General features: G+C 44.5%; 1 protein-coding gene across 7 annotated transcripts in view; it reads right to left on the bottom strand.

Moving 5' to 3' along the window:
• Positions 1-18,567, bottom strand: part of SYTL2 (synaptotagmin like 2) — a 96,986-nt gene that overhangs the window by 64,137 nt on the left and 14,282 nt on the right. For 2 of the 7 annotated variants that reach the window (XM_058186290.1, XM_058186288.1), the window contains exon 1: positions 2,812-3,025. The exons of 1 other annotated variant lie outside the window; for it this stretch is intronic. The gene's annotated coding sequence lies outside the window, so the exon portion shown is untranslated. Of the gene's footprint in view, positions 1-2,811; positions 3,028-18,567 lie in introns of those variants that run through there. 4 more of the 7 variants (XM_058186291.1, XM_058186292.1, XM_058186293.1 and 1 more) reach the window with 4 other exon arrangements.

Below are 18,567 nucleotides of genomic sequence, written 5' to 3' on the forward strand. Positions count from 1 at the left end.
GCTGCCGGGAAAGGCAAGCATCCAAAAGTTACCAGAGTTCCTCTCCTTGAATGCGCTGGCTGTGCAAGCGTACACCCAACCTGCCACTGATAAATAAATGAAATAAACGGGTGTGCGCTTGCGCAGTTGGTGCATGGAAAACGCAGCAATGGCGGTGGCAGATTCAAGGAGAGGGACTCTTAACTTTTGGACTCTTGCCTTTCCCGGCAGCCAGCCGCTGGAAGAAAGTAAGTATATGCTGCGTGGCGAAGGAAGAGCGGGCGGCGGCTCCGGGACAAGGCTGGTGTCGGGGAATGGTGCATTCCCTGACCCGGTTGAGGCAGGCAGCAAGCAGGGGGTGGTTCCAGGGTCTCAGGGGAATGAGGTATCCCTGGGCCCTGACCAAAGGCGAAGGGGGAAGAGGTGGCGAGCGGCAGCAAGTGGGCGAAGGAAGAGCAGGCGGCAGCTCCGGGGAAAGGCCAGAGTCGGGGAATGGTGCATTCCCTCACCCGGTTGGGGAAGGCGGCGGCTCCGGGGCCTCAGGGAATGGGCCCTGGTCCCTGACCCGAGGGCGAGCAGGTGGTGAGCCGCCTTCCCGGTGTTCCAGTGTTGCGAAGGCTGGACTGCGGGCCGTGGACTGGTTCGGGGGCGTGGCCAGCCAGCGATCGCTACCGGATCAGTGAACCAGAACCAAACTCCACTACCTACTCGCCCGATCCAGTCCTATCCGGTAGCATTTCACCCCTGGTTTGGAGGTTTGAATCCTTAGTACAGGTATCCTGCGTGAGCAAGGGGTTGGGCTAGATGACCTCCATGGTCCCTTCCAACTCTGTTACTGTTAACTGTTAAGATTCTATTATCGCAACAGAACAAACTCTTGTCTATGGGGATTCTCAGTCATCCAGGTCACAGTTGTCCCTAAGGTGCTTTTTTTCAAGAGGCAACTGGATTTTCTGGATTTTCTTTGAAGACGTTTTGCTTCTCATCAAAGAAACTTGTTCAGCTTTTTCTTCTTCAAGGAAAAACCAGAAAGTCCAGTTGCCTCTTGAAAAAAAAGCACCTTTGGAGAGAACAAACTGTGCAGAACACAGTTTAGTACCATCAGTAATCAGTACAAAAAGGAGGAAAAATAACAGCAAAATATACAGCTACATATGGAGAAATGAATACAGGTAGTCCTCGACTTAAAACAGTTTGTTCAATGACCGTTCAAACTTACGTCACTGAAAAATGTGGCTTGTACCGTTTTTCACAGTTGCGATTTTCGCAAGCATCCCCACGATCATGTGATCAGAATTCAGATGCTTGGCAATTCGGTTCGTACTTATGACCGTTGCTGTTTCCCAAGGTGATGTGATCCCCCTTTGCAACCTTCTCACAAGCAAAAATCAAGGGGGAAGCCAAGTCCATTTAACAATCGGGTTAACAAACTTATCAACTGCAGTGATTCACTTAGCAACTGTGGCAAGAAAAGTCATAAAATGGGGCAAAACCCACTTAACAGCAAAAAGATTGGGCTCAGTTGTGGTCATAAGTTGAGGACTACCAGTATATAGATGAGAGGTCCTTGGTGCTCTCTGAGCTCGGTTGTTTTCTTGCAGACGTTTCATTACCATACTAGGCAATATCATCACTGCTAGTATTAGTATCTAGTCTGGGTACTAAAAAGTCTGCAAGAAAACAACCAAGATCAGAGAGCACCGAGGATTCCTCATTTCAACCCTGAGCTACAAGTATTATTCTTCATTGGAATATATAGGTAAATTCTAGACAGGGGCCTCTGTGGCTCAGACTGGTAAGACAGTCTGTTATTAACAGCAGCTGCTTGCAATTACTGCAGGTTCAAGTCCCACCAGGCCCAAGGTTGACTCAGCCTTCCATCCTTTATAAGGTAGGTAAAATGAGGACCCAGATTGTTGGGGGCAATAAGTTGACTTTGTATAGAATATACAAATGGATGAAGACTATTGCTTAACACAGTGTAAGCCGCCCTGAGTCTTCGGAGAAGGGTGGGATATAAATGCAAATAAAAAAAAAAGCATAAAAATTATGAACATAAAATCTATAAAACTGTTGCACCGATCTAGTTAATTAAATATATAAATGATCTATAAAACTTTGCTCTATTTGAAACTTGACAGCCTATGGATCAGTACATATAAAAAATCAGTCAGAAGAAATGAAATGGAGGAAATACTGTAGATGGTATACAATATTAAAGCAAGATGAATTGTAAATGTTTGCCTTGCTATGAGTCATCCATGAGGTGTTTACACTTTTGTAGGATTACAGAGCAAAGCCACAATTTATGACAATATGTTAGAAGATATATCCTTCAGCAATCAATGAATGTAAAATAACTTCAAAGAAGAAAAACATTGAAGCACCCCTCTTTCAAATCACAGCTAGTATGTACATTTAAAAAAAAAATTATTGTGATACACAATCTGACAAACACACAACATACAACATATAAATATCTCCTATTTTAAAAAGAACATTTCTTAGTGGTCTTCTTTCGCTTTTATACCTTTTCCCCCATTTCCCATTTATTATTTTATTTTTTTATCCCATTTTCTTTATTTACATTAAATTAGCTTTACTTTTCTACATTCTTATAATTTACATATTGTACAGTTCTAATTTCTCCCTTTTATTTTGTTCCTTTATTTCTAATCTTTAAACCATTCATACCATTTGTTCCAGATTATATAATAATCTGCCTCTTCTTTCTCTTTAATTTCTTTTGTTAACTTGTCCATTTTGGCACATTCTAAAACTAAAAAAGTATGTACATTTTCAATATGACCATTCAGTAGAAAGTAATGTCACCTCAAACCTGAACAAAGTTACGATGACCACAGGCTACTTCATGACATCTAAGCGTCTGAAAGAGTAGATTGTCATCCATAAAACTTCCTCCGTAATAACCCCGTAAGTCTCTGAATTGCCGCAGGAATCTTTACTGTTTATGCTACAATCCCTTAACATGGTTCATCCTCTGGGGAGGAAAAAAACCATCTTTTGATTGCAACCATGAAGACGTACAGTGTAGACTTCCATTTCATTTATTCTGTGTGGAATGAAAGAGTGTGAGAAGCATGGTGTCATTTATAAACACCACAACACAGAACTTGTGTTGTGAGCTCCCCCTGTCACAGACCACATCCTTACGGACTTCCTCGATGCTCAGAGCATAGACAGCTATTAGTATGTACACTTTTAGCACAGCCATGTAAGAGAAGAACCATTTCAGTGACTGTTCTCACAAGAGAACCACACAGTCAAGAAAAAGCAGAATGGGTCCCAAATTCTACTTTACTTATGGTTAATAAAGATTTTTTGGTTGGTTGATTGGTTGGATTGTGGGTTGGTTGCTTGTTTGGTTGATTCTCCATTTCCTTCTAGTTTTTAGTAGCTTTGTGTCAACTTGCAAAGCATCCCTAGCCTGCTCTCAAGTTGTCATAGGCAAGGGGGATGGGAAACCGACAAAGCAGCACGGCCACCAAATACAAAAGCACATTCCAGACATATTTCTCTCAAGGCTGTCTCCCAGGGTTATCCACAGCAGCCGGAGGGGAGTGACCTCTACAACCCGCAAAATTGCTGTGTTGGCGAATGTGATTGATGACACACCCTGGGGGGAGGGGGGAAACAGGATCATGATTGGGGCGTAAATTACATGGGGTCAGAGTTGGCTTCACTTGGAACGTGCTGACATGAAGCTCCTAATAAATAACTGGATTTCTTTTGAAGTTTGGCTCAAGGCTCATGATTCAATTAGGGCATCTGTCGGAACCCTGACATTTTAATTATGTTTAGTAGTTAGATTATGTGCCGTCAAATCAGCATTCATGCCTACCGGTAGTAACCCACAGTTTTTGTTCACAATAACCTGCCCCCAATCTGGCTCTTTAGTGTTTCCCAAAGTTGAATAAGGATCTCCAAAGCCACTTGACGGAAGGAACAAGAAGTAATGGATGGAAACAAACCAAGGAGAGACCCAACCTGGAAATAAGGAGGAATTTCCAGACAGAGAGATCAATTCCATCGGTAGAATGGCTTCCTCCAGAAGATGTGGATGCTCCATCACTGGAGGTTTGAAAAAGAGCTTGGGTAGCCATTTGTCCAAAATAAAATAGGGCCGTGATGGTGAACCTATGGCATTGTTGTGGCTCCGGCCCCCAAGCCGGCCCCCGAGCCTGCCCTCATGGAGAAGAGTGACTCGGAGAGTGAGAGAGAGGAGCCAGCAGGGCCTCCCTCGCCAGGACTCTCCTCGCTGCCACCGCCCCAAGTTCCAGCTGCAGGCCAGGAGGAGGAGGAGGACCTGACAAGGCCTCTTTCCCCCAACCCCTCCTCCTCCCTGGCAACGCCCCAAGTGCCAGCTGCTGAGGATCAATTTTGGCTCGATCCGAGACAGCAACGCCGAGATAAGCGTGCGCAGCAGAGAAGAGGTGTGGCAGGCCCAGGGAGTGCTGAGTCACGGAGCCACACCCCACAGGGGATAAAAGCAGGTGAAATTGCTCCGTAGGCCCTTGTGTCGGACAAAGCTACAAGCTACGAGCTCTTGGACTGCTTCGTGTGAGCTACAGACAGCTCTTGGAGTGAAGGTTGGGATTTCTTCATGAGTAACTGATCATCCTACAGACTCCTGGTCGCCCTGGCAACGGTCCGTCAGCACGCTGCTACTTGATAGAGACTTGGCAGGCATGTGAAGAAACATTACCAGAACTTTTCGCTGCCAAAGAAAACCCGACCAAGTGTAAACAAATTGCTGGCAGATGGCCCTCGGCTGGCGTGCTTTCTTAGGGGAGGTAGGGGGGACAGAACAGGCATGCATGCCAGAGGTGGCACACAGAGCCCTCTTTGTGGGCACATGCGTGTGCCAGCCAGCTGGTCTTCGGGTTTCCAGCACTCTGGCGCGCACGTTCCAGTTTGGGTACTTGGTGCTGAAAAGGTTCGCCATCATGATATAAGGCCATGATGGCGAACCTATGGCAAACATGCCACAGGTGGCACGCGGAGCCATATTTGTGGGTACACGAGTGTTGCCTTAGCTGAGCTCCAGCATGCATGTGCGTGCTGGCCAGCTGATTTTCGGGCCCACCAGAAGTTGGGAAACGGGCTATTTCTGGTCTCCAGAGGGCCTCCAGGAGGTTGGGGAAGGCTGTTTTTGCCCTCCCCAGGGTCCTAGAAAGTCTCTGGAGCCTGGGGAGAGTGAAAAACAGGCCTACCAGGCCCACCACGCCATTGCGTGTGAAAAGTGGGGGAACGCAGGGGGGTCATGTGTAGGCAGGGCGCATTGAATTATGGGTGTGGGCATGTGCACACGGGACACACACACACACCCGCACTCCCCCCGCTTTTGGCACACGACTGCTAAAAGGTTCACCATCACTGTTCTAGGGTTTCTTACTTGAGCAGGAAGTTGGACTGGAAGGCCTCCAAAAGTTCTCTTCTGTTATTCTGTTACTATTAAATAAACACTAAGGTCACTCTAGTCAACCCATCATTTCGTTACAGCAGAATTCAGCTCCAAATTGGTTTGGGTGTGCCCAATTAAGTGTTCAAGTTACCCCCATCTGTGCTGGAATTTTAAATACATTAACTTCCGCAGCCCGCTAGTTGATGCTGAATATTTCTCCTCTCTGTAAATAATATTTTGTATGGGAAAGAATGGCAGGAAACGGGTTGGCTATTGAACAAGTCGTTGTAGATAAGACATAGGAGGAGGAAGGAAGCCACGAGATTTTGGTCAACTGACACCCTTAAGACAGACTAATGGCTGAATAACTACAAGAAACCTTAGTTTGTTTATAAAGTATTAATATGTTAGAGCAGGGGTGACAAACTTGCAGGCCCCGCAAGTGCGCCACACGCTGGCCATGCCCACCACCGGTTTAGTGAAGGGGGGGAAAGTCGCGATACGTCACGTGACGACAACGTGATGATGTGGGTTTGACACCTGTGTTTGAGGATCCAATCTGGGTTGTTCCGAGTCATTAACATATATTCACATGTGTCCTGCTAGTGTTTAAAATCCCAACTTATTTCTTTCCCCATTATTTTGGAAGCATTGAACTGCAGGTAGTCTTTGACTTACGATCCCAGTTGAGCCCAATTGTAAGCGAGAGAGTTGTTAAATGAATTTTGACACCACTTTACCTTACACAATGTAAGCCGCCCTGAGTCTTCGGAGAAGGGCGGGATATAAATGTAAATAAATAAATAAATAAAAAACTTTACAACCTTTCTGTGTTGTTAAGTGAATCACTGCAGATCAGTGGTGAAATCCAATTTTTTTTACTACCGGTTCTGAGGGTGTGGCTTGGTGGGCGTGGTGTGGCTTGGTGGGCGTTGCAGGGGAAGGATACTGCAAAATCCCCATTTCCTCCCCACTCCTGGGGGAAGGATACTGCAAAATCTCCATTCCTACCCCACTCTGGGACCAGCCAGAGGTGATATTTGCCAGTTTTCCGAACTACTCAAAATTTCTGCTACCGGTTCTCTGAACTGCTCAAAATTTCTGCTAACAGTTCTCCAGAACCTGTCAGAACCTGCTGGATTTCACCCCTGCTGCAGGTATTAAGTTAGAACTGTTATTAAGTCAAGAAGTACCTCTATAATTTTTATAGTTCCCAGCCATGAAGAACAACTGAAGACGCTAGGAAATCTAGCTCAGCATTTTTAAAGGATTTCCCTACTGGTTAATTAATTAATCAGTAGAACGGCTTGCCTCCAGAAATTGTGGATGCTCCATCAGTGGAATATTTCAAATAGAGATTGGAGAAACATTTGTCTGGAATGGTATAGTTTCCTGATTGAACAGGAGGTTGGAATAGAACAGGGGTCTCCAACCTTGGTCCCTTTAAGACTTGTGGACTTCAACTCCCAGCTTTGCTGGCTGAGGGACTCTGGGAGTTGAAGTCTGCAAGTCTTAAAGGGACCAAGGTTGGAGACCCCTGGACTAGAAGACCTCCAAGGCCCCTTGCAACTCTGTTATTCTGTATTCTGTCATGGCAATCAAAGTATTGGGAGATTTATTTGTTTTTTTTGGAGGTCATACATTGCATTTGTCAGAAGGGAAAATTAATGTCCCTGTACAGCTAGATTACTCTTTTGAACTCTAGAATTTAATCTCATACAGTATAAGAAATGATTCAAAACTGCTATTGGCTAGACCACTGATGGTTAACCTTTTTGGTGCAGAGTGCCCAAACACATACCCGAACCCCCAAAATGCCCCGTGCATGTGCGTGCACCCCCACACATGCGTACCCCCACGCATGTGCATCCCGCACATGCACCCTGCCCCCCCACGCATGCCCCCCGGGGCCCCAGCGCCCCGTTTTGGCTTCCAGGATGATGCAGGTGGCTTTCCAGGCCCAAAACGGACTCCGCTCATGCTCCTTGCCCTTCGCGAATGCACACGCATGTCCCCCACATGTGCCCCACTCCCTGCTCATGCCCGGCAAGGACCCGAAGACCAGCTGGCCAGTGGGAGGTGCACACACATGCATGTAGAGCTGGGCAGGTGCAACGGCTGGCATGCCCTCAGAGAGGGCTCTGCATGCCACCTGTGGCACTCGTGCCATAGGTTCGCCATCATGGGGCTAGACCAACATTAAACAAATGAACTATGATTTACCACAGGGGTAGTCAACCTTTTTATACCTACCGCCCACTTTTGTATCTCTGTAGTAAAATTTTCTAACCGCCCACCGGTTCCACAGTAATGCACCATGTATCGTCGTCTGCGGATGCCTCTCGCGCATTGTGGATTGGGTTTGGGGACGGGCACCAGCTACCAGCTCTGCTTGTCTGTTACAGCTGGGTGGTGTGGGGTGAGATGCGCGAGCTATTCTGGGATGAGGCTCTTTTGTTTGCGGTCGCACTATAGTGCCATTTGGTTTCACTTACGTAACGTGAACTAAACTTATGTGTGGGCAATACAACTAGTATATTTTCAGAAATTTAAATTGTCACGGGGAATTTTATGAAAACTTAGTGAAAATGTTTTTAAATAATGCTATGAAAATGTTTTAAAAAGTCAATTAAATTAAAAAAAGGAAAGTGCTTCAGTATCGGACAAAACCCCTACCGCCCACCATGAAAGCTGGAACGCCCACTAGTGGGCGGTAGGGACCAGGTTGACTACCACTGATTTACCACAATCTTCCTCAATGTATTAGTCCTTTAAATGTGTGGCCTTGAACCCACAATTCCCAGCAGTGACCCAGAGGAATTCTGGGAGTGGAAGTCAACACACCAGGAAGCAGTGTTGGAGAAAAGCAACATCTCTTTTTCAAAAATTATTTATGCATTCCCACGCAAAATAAGCTTGGAGCAATTTTATTGCAACGTAAATTTTTACAGATTTATTTTAGGATCATAAAAAAAGGGAAACTTTTACTAACCGTCTCAGTTTTAGGGGTTTTTTAATTGCTTTCGAAACTTGACAGTTGAGCAACCAGGCCAATGCGGGCAACGTATTCAGCCTCAAAAATATAATGTGGCCTAGAACAGGGGTCTCCAACCTTGGTCCCTTTAAGACTTGTGAACTTCAACTCCCAGAGTTCCTCAGCCAGTTTGCTGGCTGAGGGACTCTGGGAGTTGAAGTCTACAAGTCTTAAAGGGACCAAAGTTGGAGACCCCTGGCCTAGAACACATCTGGGTGCTCTAGTGCCGTATAATTAGGGCTTTGAATATAAATCCGACAAACACAGAGAAAACTAAATTACAGTTGGTGAACATGTTGAATTCGGCCTACGGTATTGGTCTGCAATATTTTTTTCCCCACTGTGCTTTGATATTACAGTTCAAAATTTGGAACTTTTTGATTTACAGTCTTCTAAATTATAGCATACAGAAAATGGCTCATATATAACCTTTTAAAAAAAACTTAATTACTTTTAGATCTTAGCAATCTCAGATTAAAACTTTCATGCAATACTAAATCCATGTTTGTTTATTTATACATCACATGTGTAAGCCACCGACTTATGTATGAATCCTAGGACGTATTTTTAATTTATTTATAGCTATTTGTAGCATCTCGCAGTCACATGACGACAGTTTACACAGATTTTGCTGAAAATCAGCATTCACATCTGGTTTTTTTTTTAGCAAAATCGCACCCACGGTGAAGTATTGGTTTAATTAACAGCCATGGCATTCACTTAATGACTGTGGAAATTCACTTAACAACCTCTGCAAAAAAGGCCAATAAAATTTGGTCGATCTTTTTATGACCATCACAACATGACAAATTACAGGTTGTCAAGCTGCTGATACAGTTCTACAGAGGAATTTCTTGAGTCTGTCATCTATACCTCTATAACTGTCTGGTTTGGCACAACAACCAAACAAGACAGACACAGACTTCAGAGGATAATTGGACTGCAAAAAAACAATGGCTACCAACCTGCCTTCCACTGAGGACCTGTATACTGCACGAGTCAAAAAGAGGGCTGTGAAAATATCTACAGACCCCTCACATCCCAGACATAAAACTGTTTCAACTTCTCCCCACAGGACACTGCTATAGGGCATTGCATGCCAACACAACTAGACACATGGACAATTTCCCCCCCATGCCATCACACTGCTAAACAACTAATTCCCACAGCATGCTCTTATGTCCTAGGTCTAGGTCAAATCACCTAGTAGGGCTGTATTACTATTATCCTTCTCATCTTTCCTATTATCTATTCCTTTAGCATCTTATGACTACTACTTTGTTGTCTGTATCTTATGATTTATTTATTTTATTTATTTATTTAGTCACAACAATATATGTAAGTATCATACAAAAAGATTATATAGTATATAAACATATATATTTATTTTGATTCCTTATATTTAGTATCCCATGACTATCGCTGAGTGTTGTATCTGATGATTTATGTGATTTTATGATTATGAACACAACTTATCCCTTACTTGTATGTACACTGAGAGCTTATGCACTGGAGACAAATTCCTTGTGTGTCCGATCACACTTGGCCAATTCTATTCTGTTGTTCTGTTCTGCTCTGCTCTTCTCTAGTCTAGTGTAGTCTAGTCTAGTCTATAAAGTCCAGTCCAGTCCAGTCCATCCTAATCTACGCTACGCTACTCTACTCTGCTCTGCTCTGCTCTACACTGCTCTACCCTACCCTACCCTATCCTATTCTATTCTATTCCATGGCTCATGCTGAATTTAGTTTCTGAGTTTCTTAAGAGCTTGCAACGGACGCCAATCCAGTTTGAAGACTCTTGGACTGGACGGCAGGCAAACCTTGTAGTTCAAAAAACATATAGGTAGTTCTTGATTTACAACTCCTCATTGGGCACTCCAATGTAACATCTCCTGGTCTTCTGTTCAAATGTACTTCTGAAAAATTCTCTTGTGGATGCCACTGGATGACAGAGGTGGCATGTTTTGGTTTCATCGATGGACAAGGAAAAGCAATTTCTCCAGTTTTAGTGGGTTTGCAACTTACAATCTCTTGCCAGGCGCTTCAGAAAGTCAACTGGTCATTTTTTTAGAGGGATGTCTGAAGCCATTGCCAACTCTTTCCCATACCCCAAACACGGCATCTGAACTACAAAGATAAACGGGCAGGAAATTCAGAGTATAACTTTCCAGCAAGAGAGATAATTTACTCATAATGTTTCTAACGTGATGCATTTTCTATCTTTCACTGCAGCATTGTCGATCATGAAGCAATTCTAGCCCATTTCTAAATAAACCAGCATTAAACTTCTGATGCTCTTCGTCATTTTCCTCCCAGTTCCCTATCTAAAAGCAAAGAAGGGCTGAACAATTAAAGATAACAAGCCCAGGAAAAGTTTCATTTGATAAACCTTATCACGGGCAGCACTGGCTAAACTGTTAACTCAAGCTGATCTTTAATGAGATATCCGTCCAACTTACTTGTCACATGCGTGTTTAATAAGTGGGATTAAGACTGGGTGCAAACAGCAAATGTTGTTTTGAATGCTACTGGTTCGCCATCTGCATCTGCAGCCACAATCTTGTGTTGTGGTCCGCCAGCAGCCTTCAGAGCTGGCAATGGAGTCGGATAGGGATGAGGCTGAGGTGAGGCCAGGGCCATCGGGGAGTGAGGTGCGGACTCCAGAGCCTCCAGAGACTGATAGCAGTGAGGCAGAGGAACAGGAGGAGCCTGTTCCTAATGCAGGCATGAGAAGAGCTGCCAGAAGGCAAGAGCAGCTCAAGCAAAGAGGATGACTCGGGAGTAGGGCCAAGAGTTGACTGGCCCCTCCCATAAGGCTTAAAACAGACCAGCAATGGTGTTTGGGCTTTGCCGGAAAACAACATTGGTAGCTTCGTCGTCTTCTTCGTCTTCATCTTGCAATTATTTTTGTATCTGTGAATTCTGAACTTGTGCCAAGAAAGGCCTTTGGCAGTTTGCCTAATTGGGCCAAGGTTTGCTGAGGAATTTGTGTTGGGAGGAATTTGCTTTAATTTAGTTGAACTATGCTGGGAATGAAGTAATTCTCAGCTGTTCGAATAAAGTTTGTTCGTTTTTTTCACTGACTAAGTTTCCTACTACCTACTTGGGCCTGGGTCACAACATCTTTTTCGTCATAGTTGTTAAGCAAATCACTGGAATTGTTAAATGAACCAGGCAGTCGTTAAGCAAATCCAGCTTTTCTCCCCCTTTTTTTTTGTTTACATTTATATCCCGCCCTTCTCCGAAGACTCAGGGCGGCTTACAGTGTGTAAGGCAATAGTCTCATTCTATTTGTATATTTACAAAGTCAACTTATTGCCCCCCCCACAACAATCTGGGTCCTCATTTTACCTACCTTATAAAGGATGGAAGGCTGAGTCAACCTTGGACCTGGTGGGACTAGAACCTGCAGTAATTGCAGGGAGCTGTGTTTTAATAACAGGCTTCTTACAACCTGAGCCACACCGCGGCCTTTGATTGTTTGACGGGAGCTAGCTGGGAAGAGGGCAAATGACGATCATGTGACCCCCGGGATGCTGCAACCGTCATAAATATGTGTTGGTTGATCATGTGACCATGGGGATGCGGTGATGGTCGTAAGTGCAAGGACCACTGTAAGCCATTTTTTCCAGTGCTGTTTTGTAACTTCAAATGGTCACTAAATGAATGGATGTAAATCAAGGACTACCTGTAGTCAGACTGAACCTGATGTTTAGAAAACAAAGACCCTAAAAGTGCCTTACCTTCTTTCTTATTAAGCAAGATAAGCTTAATAATTCATAACAGTAACAGAGCTGGAAGGGACCTTAGAGATCACCTAGTCCAACCCCCTGCTAACGCAGGAGACCCATACTAGGGATTCGAACTGCCGAACTGCCGGCCTTTCTGATCGACAAGCTCAGCGTCTTAGCCACTGAGCCACCTAGCTTTTAATTGTAATCAATTAAATGACTGCCGGAGGGGTGAACCACTATGGACTCACTATGGCCGGTGGACTTCAACTCCCAGAATTCCTGAGCCAGCCATGCTGCCAGGAATTCTGGGAGTTGAAGTCCACAGGTTGTAAAGGCGCCATCGTTACCCAATCCTGGAATAAATTTTTTGGTATTCATGTTTTATCTTGCTGTACACCGCCCTGAGTCCTTGGAGAAGGGCGGTATAAAAATGTAAATAAATAAATAAATAAATAAATAAATAAATAAATAAATAATAATAATAATAATAATAATAATAATAATAATAATAATAATAATAATAATAAATGCCCCTTTTCAACATAAATGTCATAAAATAGAGTTACACGTGGGCCAGTTACCTAGAGTCCAAAACGCAGTCACATGACTGGAGGAAGCTGATGGAATTTAAGAACAAAAAGTTAAGTACCAGGGGTGGGTTCTACTTATCTTTACTACCGGTTTGCATCGTGCCCGCGTGCACAAGCTCGCTCTGCTCGTGTGCCCGCGCGCTCTTCTGCGCATGCGCAGATCACTTTTGATGACGTTCGGGTCAGTGGGCGGAGCCTCCAGCCGGTTTACTACCGGTTCTATAGAACCGGGGCGAACCGGGGGCAACCCACCACGGGTTAAGTACCCCTGGGGAGGTCCATCGGAACTTTGAATGGTTGCTAAGCAACTGGTTGCTAATCAAGGACTACCTGTACCCAGGGTTGAGATTACGTGTAATCACAGTCCTTGGGTGACAACAAATCATTTAGTGACGGTTCAAAGTTACAACGGCACTGAAAAAAGTGACATGACCATTTTTCATGGGTTATGACCTTTGCCGCATCCCCACAATCATGTGATCAAAATTCATGCGCTTGGCAACTGGTTCGTATTTATGACGGTGACACTGTCCCAGGATCATGGGATCACTTTTTTGCGACCTTCTGATCAGCAAAGTCGAAGGGGGAAGAGCCAGCTTCACTTAACAACCGGGTTAGTAACTTTTTTTTTTTTTTTGGCATTTATATCCCGCCCTTCTCCGAAGACTCAGGGCGGCTTACACTATGTTAGCAATAGTCTTCATCCTATTTGTATATTTATATACAAAGTCAACTTATTGCCCCCAACAATCTGGGTCCTCATTTTACCTACCTTATAAAGGATGGAAGACTGAGTCAACCTTGGGCCTGGTGGGACTAGAACCTGCAGTAACTGCAAGCAGCTGTGTTAATAACAGACTGTCTTAGCAGTCTGAGCCACCAGAGGCCCTAACTTATCCACTTAGCCAGTGATTCACCTAACAACAGTGGCAAGAATGGTCGTAAGATGGGCCAAAACTCTCTTAACAAATGTCTCACTTAACAACAGAAAGTTTGGGCTCAATTGTGGTCATTAAGTCAAGGACTACCTGTACAGTAAATGTACACTCATTTGATAAGAAACTTCATTTCTCTCCCAGATTCACGTCTGAAAATCATCAAGAAGTAATTAAAATAAGCAAGAGTAATTAATTCCTTTTGGAGTTCAAGAGTCTTCCGTATTTCAATCCCTCGAGCAAATTTTATTTAGCTGGCTAGAAAAAAAACAACCATATGACTTGTATGTGCTAATTTGATTACCTGGCAATTATACAAGTGGAAATTTCTCTTGCTATTAAGCATGAGACACTTCACACACCCCATAATTTCAAAGAAGAAAGGCTTACAAGCCACAACCCGTAGTATTTGCATGCTAAGCTCACTGCAGCCGTAATAATTGCCCTAAGCTGGTATTTCCTCATGCATGTAGGTTCTTGCAGTTAAAAAAAAACAAAACCCAATCTGCGGTTAGTTATTTCTATTATTCAATTTGTTATCACAGCCAGGTTAACATAACCAAATATTGCATCTGGACAGACCACGTCTGAAGAGAGCCAAATCTTTGCCACAGATTGTAGCTGGTGCAAAGCTGGTACACCTCAAGACCTGTTTCTTTACACCATAAAACAGGGGAAAAATTAGTGAAAACTGAAAGAATCAAGATGCCCCTATGGAAATAAGGTCAAGAGTCTGGATGAAGATGATCCCCATAGATTCCTGGGCATTCTTCAAGCTGACAACATCAAACAGACTGAAATCAAGATGAAGGTTAGAAGCAGAGGTGGGATTCACATAATTTACTTACCGGTTCACCCAGCACCGAAAATGTGAGCGCACAGGTCACCAGCGCGCATAAGCCTGGCTTTCTATGCATGCGCTTTGCTTGCGCATGTGCCTTCTGCGCATGTGCCCAGCCTCAAAAATGTGCCTAAATAGGACAGCATAGAGCCATAGCAGATGGCCAAGCCCACCCTCGATTTCCACTACCAGTTTGCCCGAACCGCCTGAATACCACCTCTGGTTAGAATTGAATATATCACGAGTGAAGAAGATGTTAAAATCCAAACTCACTGGAGGAAATACCATCCAGCCAATAAACACCTGGGCAATTCCAGCCATTAGATACACAGCTGCAATGGTGAGATAGACTCAAACAGAACTAAAAGCCATTGGTAGGAAGACCAGAAAAAATAATGTCAATGAATCAACCCTCTGCTGAAGCAGGAGACCTTATACTATTTCCGACGAGTTGTTCTCCAATCTCTTCTTTAAACCTCCAGTGTTGGTACACCCACAGTTTCTGGAGGCAAGTCGTTCCACTGGTTAATTGTTCTTACTGTCAGGAAATTTCTCCTTAGTTCTAAGTTGCTTCTCTCATTGATTAGTTTCCACCCATTGTTCTACCCTCAGGTGCTTTGGAGAATAAGTTGACCCCTTCTTCTTTGTGGCAGCCCCTGAGATATCGAAACACCGCTATCATGTCTACAACTTCTACTCCTTCTTTTCATTAGCAGTATTTAGATGCGGATAGCAATAATCCAGTATTATTATTTTTTTTAGAAAAGACTAGATAGAATAGAATTCTTTATTGGCCAAGAGTGATTTGAGGAGCTGTCACAAAGAAGAGGAGGGGGGGTCAAATTATTCTCCAAAGGCACCAGAGGGCAGGATAAGAAACAATGGATGGAAACTAATCAAAGAGAAAAGCAACCTGGAATTAAGGAGAAACTTTCTAAGAGTGAAGATAGTTAAATAAGTGGAACAGCTTGCCTTCAGAAGTTGTGGGTGCTTCGTTACTGGAGGTTTTTAAGAAGAGACCGGACAGTCACTTGTCTGAGATTGTATAGGTTCTCCTGCTTGAGCAGGAGGCTGGACTAGAAGACCTCCAAGGTCCCTTTCCAGCTCTAAAGGTAAAGGTTCCCCACGCACATATGTGCTAGTCGTTGCCGACTCTAGGGGGCGGTGCTCATCTCCGTTTCAAAGCCAAAGAGCCAGCGCTGTCCGAAGACGTCTCTGTGGTCATGTGGCCGGCATGACTCAACGCCAAAGGCGCACGGAACGCTGTTACCTTCCCACCAAAGGTGGTCCCTATTTTTTCTACTTGCATTTTTACGTGCTTTCGAAACTGCTAGGTTGGCAGAAGTTGGGACAAGTAACGGGAGCTCACCCCGTTACACGGCAGCACTAGGGATTCGAACCGCTGAGCTGCCGACCTTTCAATCGACAAGCTCAACGTCCTAGCCCCTGAGCCACCGTGTCCCTTTTCCAGCTCTACTGCATTCTAAATTAAACTAGATATACCCATTCCTGCAACCATACTTCATATCCTTTAGCCTCCAGTCCCCTAATCATCTTTGTTGCCCTTCTTTGATGGGCTGTATGCTAAAATAAAGCCAGGTCATGATACACACTTGAAAGTAAATCAGGAAGGCTGTAATTGCGGAGTCTGTCTGGCAATAACAAAGAATGCTTATCTACAGGAAATATGCATGTGTAAAGCTTGTAACAATTCTGGGTAGTTAGATAGCTGATAAAAGTAGCAAGAGTTAGACAACTTGCAGGCCTCAGCTAAAAATTAGGAATACAGATGGCCTGCAGCCAATTAAATGTGTATTAGAGAACTCTAATATTAGAGTATTAGAGAATCCTGAGGCAGTCATTAGCCAAGGCTTAGGAATAGGGGCAGCTAGAGACCAATAGAACAAATTGTAGAATTATTACTAAAACCTTTGTTAGATGGTATTTCTTATTATCTCGCCTTGTCTTGCCTTCTCTTTTAGCGAAAATATATAAAGCTTTCTTAATCCTTTGTTCCTGGTTCTTGGCATTTTGGCCAGGAGCCCTTTTCCTTGGAGTACTCCAATAAAAAGCAATCGGAAAACCTGCACCTCGTGTCTGGCGTCCATCATTGGCTTCGGCGCCAGGCTCGGACCCGAATTGGGGACAACAGCACTCTTTATCTAGAGCACAGGGGTCAAACTCGCCGTGTCACGTTGTCGTCATGTGACATTTTGTGACATTTTTTCCCCCTTCACAGAGCTGGGGTGGGCGTGGCTTCATGTGATGTATCTGTCCCACGCCAGTTTGTCACCCCTGATCTAAACCCTCAACACAGGGGTGAAATCCAGAAAGTTCTGACAGCTTCTGGAGAACCGGTAGCGGAAATTTTAAGCAGTTCGGAGAACCGGCAGATGCCACCTCCAGCTGGCACCAGAGTGGGGTGGGAATGGAGATTTTGTGATATCCTTCCCCCAGAATTTTGCAGTATCCTTCCCTTGCCACGCCCACCAAGCCACGCCCACCAAGCTGCCCCATGCCCACCAAGCCACGCCCACAGAACCGGTAGTAAAAAAAAAATTGGATTGCACCACTGCCTCAACACTTTTTGATATCGTGGCAACCAAAACTGGACGCAGTATTCCAAGTGTGGTCTTACCAAGGCCTTATAAAATGGTACGAACACTTCCCATGATCTTGACTCTACGCTACAGATAAATGCTTGATTCTGTGCGTCAAATATATTGCCCACCTCAGCTTTAGAGGGAAGATCTACTCACTGAACACAGAGCGTGAAAAGAGGCATAGAGTATTGAGTTCAACTTGAATGAAAGTCCTACTGGAGACCACAGAAGATCTTCTCTCATCGCTCATCTACAGGGACCGGAACTTTCATTGTTAACCAGCGTGGGTCATAAAGCATCCTGCTCCATAGCAACGGCATTGCTAGCAATCCAGAGTTACCATTGTTACGCAACTCGCTATAGTCAGTTAATTCAAGGACATCACTTGATTAGGATGGTTGACTTCCCCGTTTGACTTTGCTCGTGGAAACTGGCATGGAAGATCACCAATCGTAATCACAGGACTGCAGGATGCTGCAGCCCTTGGAAATCTGGGCCAGCTACCAAGGGCTTAGATCCCAATTATGCAACGTGGGATCATGGCAGCTGGAAGTTTGAGGACCAGTTATAGCAACAGGACTTAGACTTATATACCTCTTCACAGTGCTTTAGAGCCCTCTCTAAGCAGTTTAAACAGTCAGTGTGTTACTCCCTAACAATCTAGGTCCTCATTTTACCGGCCTCGGAAGGCTAGAAAGCAGAGTCAACCTTGAGCCGGTCAGGATCGAACTCCTGATAGTAGGCAGAGTCAGCTTGCAATACTGCATTCTAACCACTGCGCCATCACGGCTCCTTCCTCCCTTCTATCCAACACCTAGTCTTATATACCATTTCACAGTAATTTACACCACTCTGTAAGCGGTTTACAGAGTCAGCCTATTGCCCCCAACAATCTGGGTCCTCATTTTACCCACCTCGGAAGGACGGAAGGCTGAGTCAACCTTGAGCCTGGTGAGATTCGAATTGCCAAATTGCAGTCAGCCGGCAGTCAGCAGAAGTAGCCTGCAGTACTGCATTCTAACCACTGCACCATCGCGGCTCATGAAGTACCACATGTTCAACACTGTCATAAGATGACCGTAATTGACCCCAAAATTACCCAGTTATACATCATGCAGGTCATTAAGCAGGTCATCATGTGACCAACTCAATTTTATAACATTTTTTTTGCAGCAGTGATTAAGCAAATTGCCATGGTCACTAAGCCAATCTGCAGTCATTGAGCAACACTGTGGTTGTTAAGCAAACCCACTGTCTACATACATACATCAATTGCCGGGAACAAGAAGTAAATGCAAGTTTCCAGCAAAATTGCTGTAAATCCAAAGCCACAGAGCTTGTAAATTCCGGGAGGAGGGAGGAGGGAGGAAGGAGGAGGGGAGAGGAGGAGGAGGAGGAGAAGGAGAAGAGAAAGAGGAAGAGGAGG

This window comes from Ahaetulla prasina, chromosome 5, assembly GCF_028640845.1.
Source record: "Ahaetulla prasina isolate Xishuangbanna chromosome 5, ASM2864084v1, whole genome shotgun sequence".
NCBI lineage: Eukaryota > Metazoa > Chordata > Lepidosauria > Squamata > Colubridae > Ahaetulla > Ahaetulla prasina.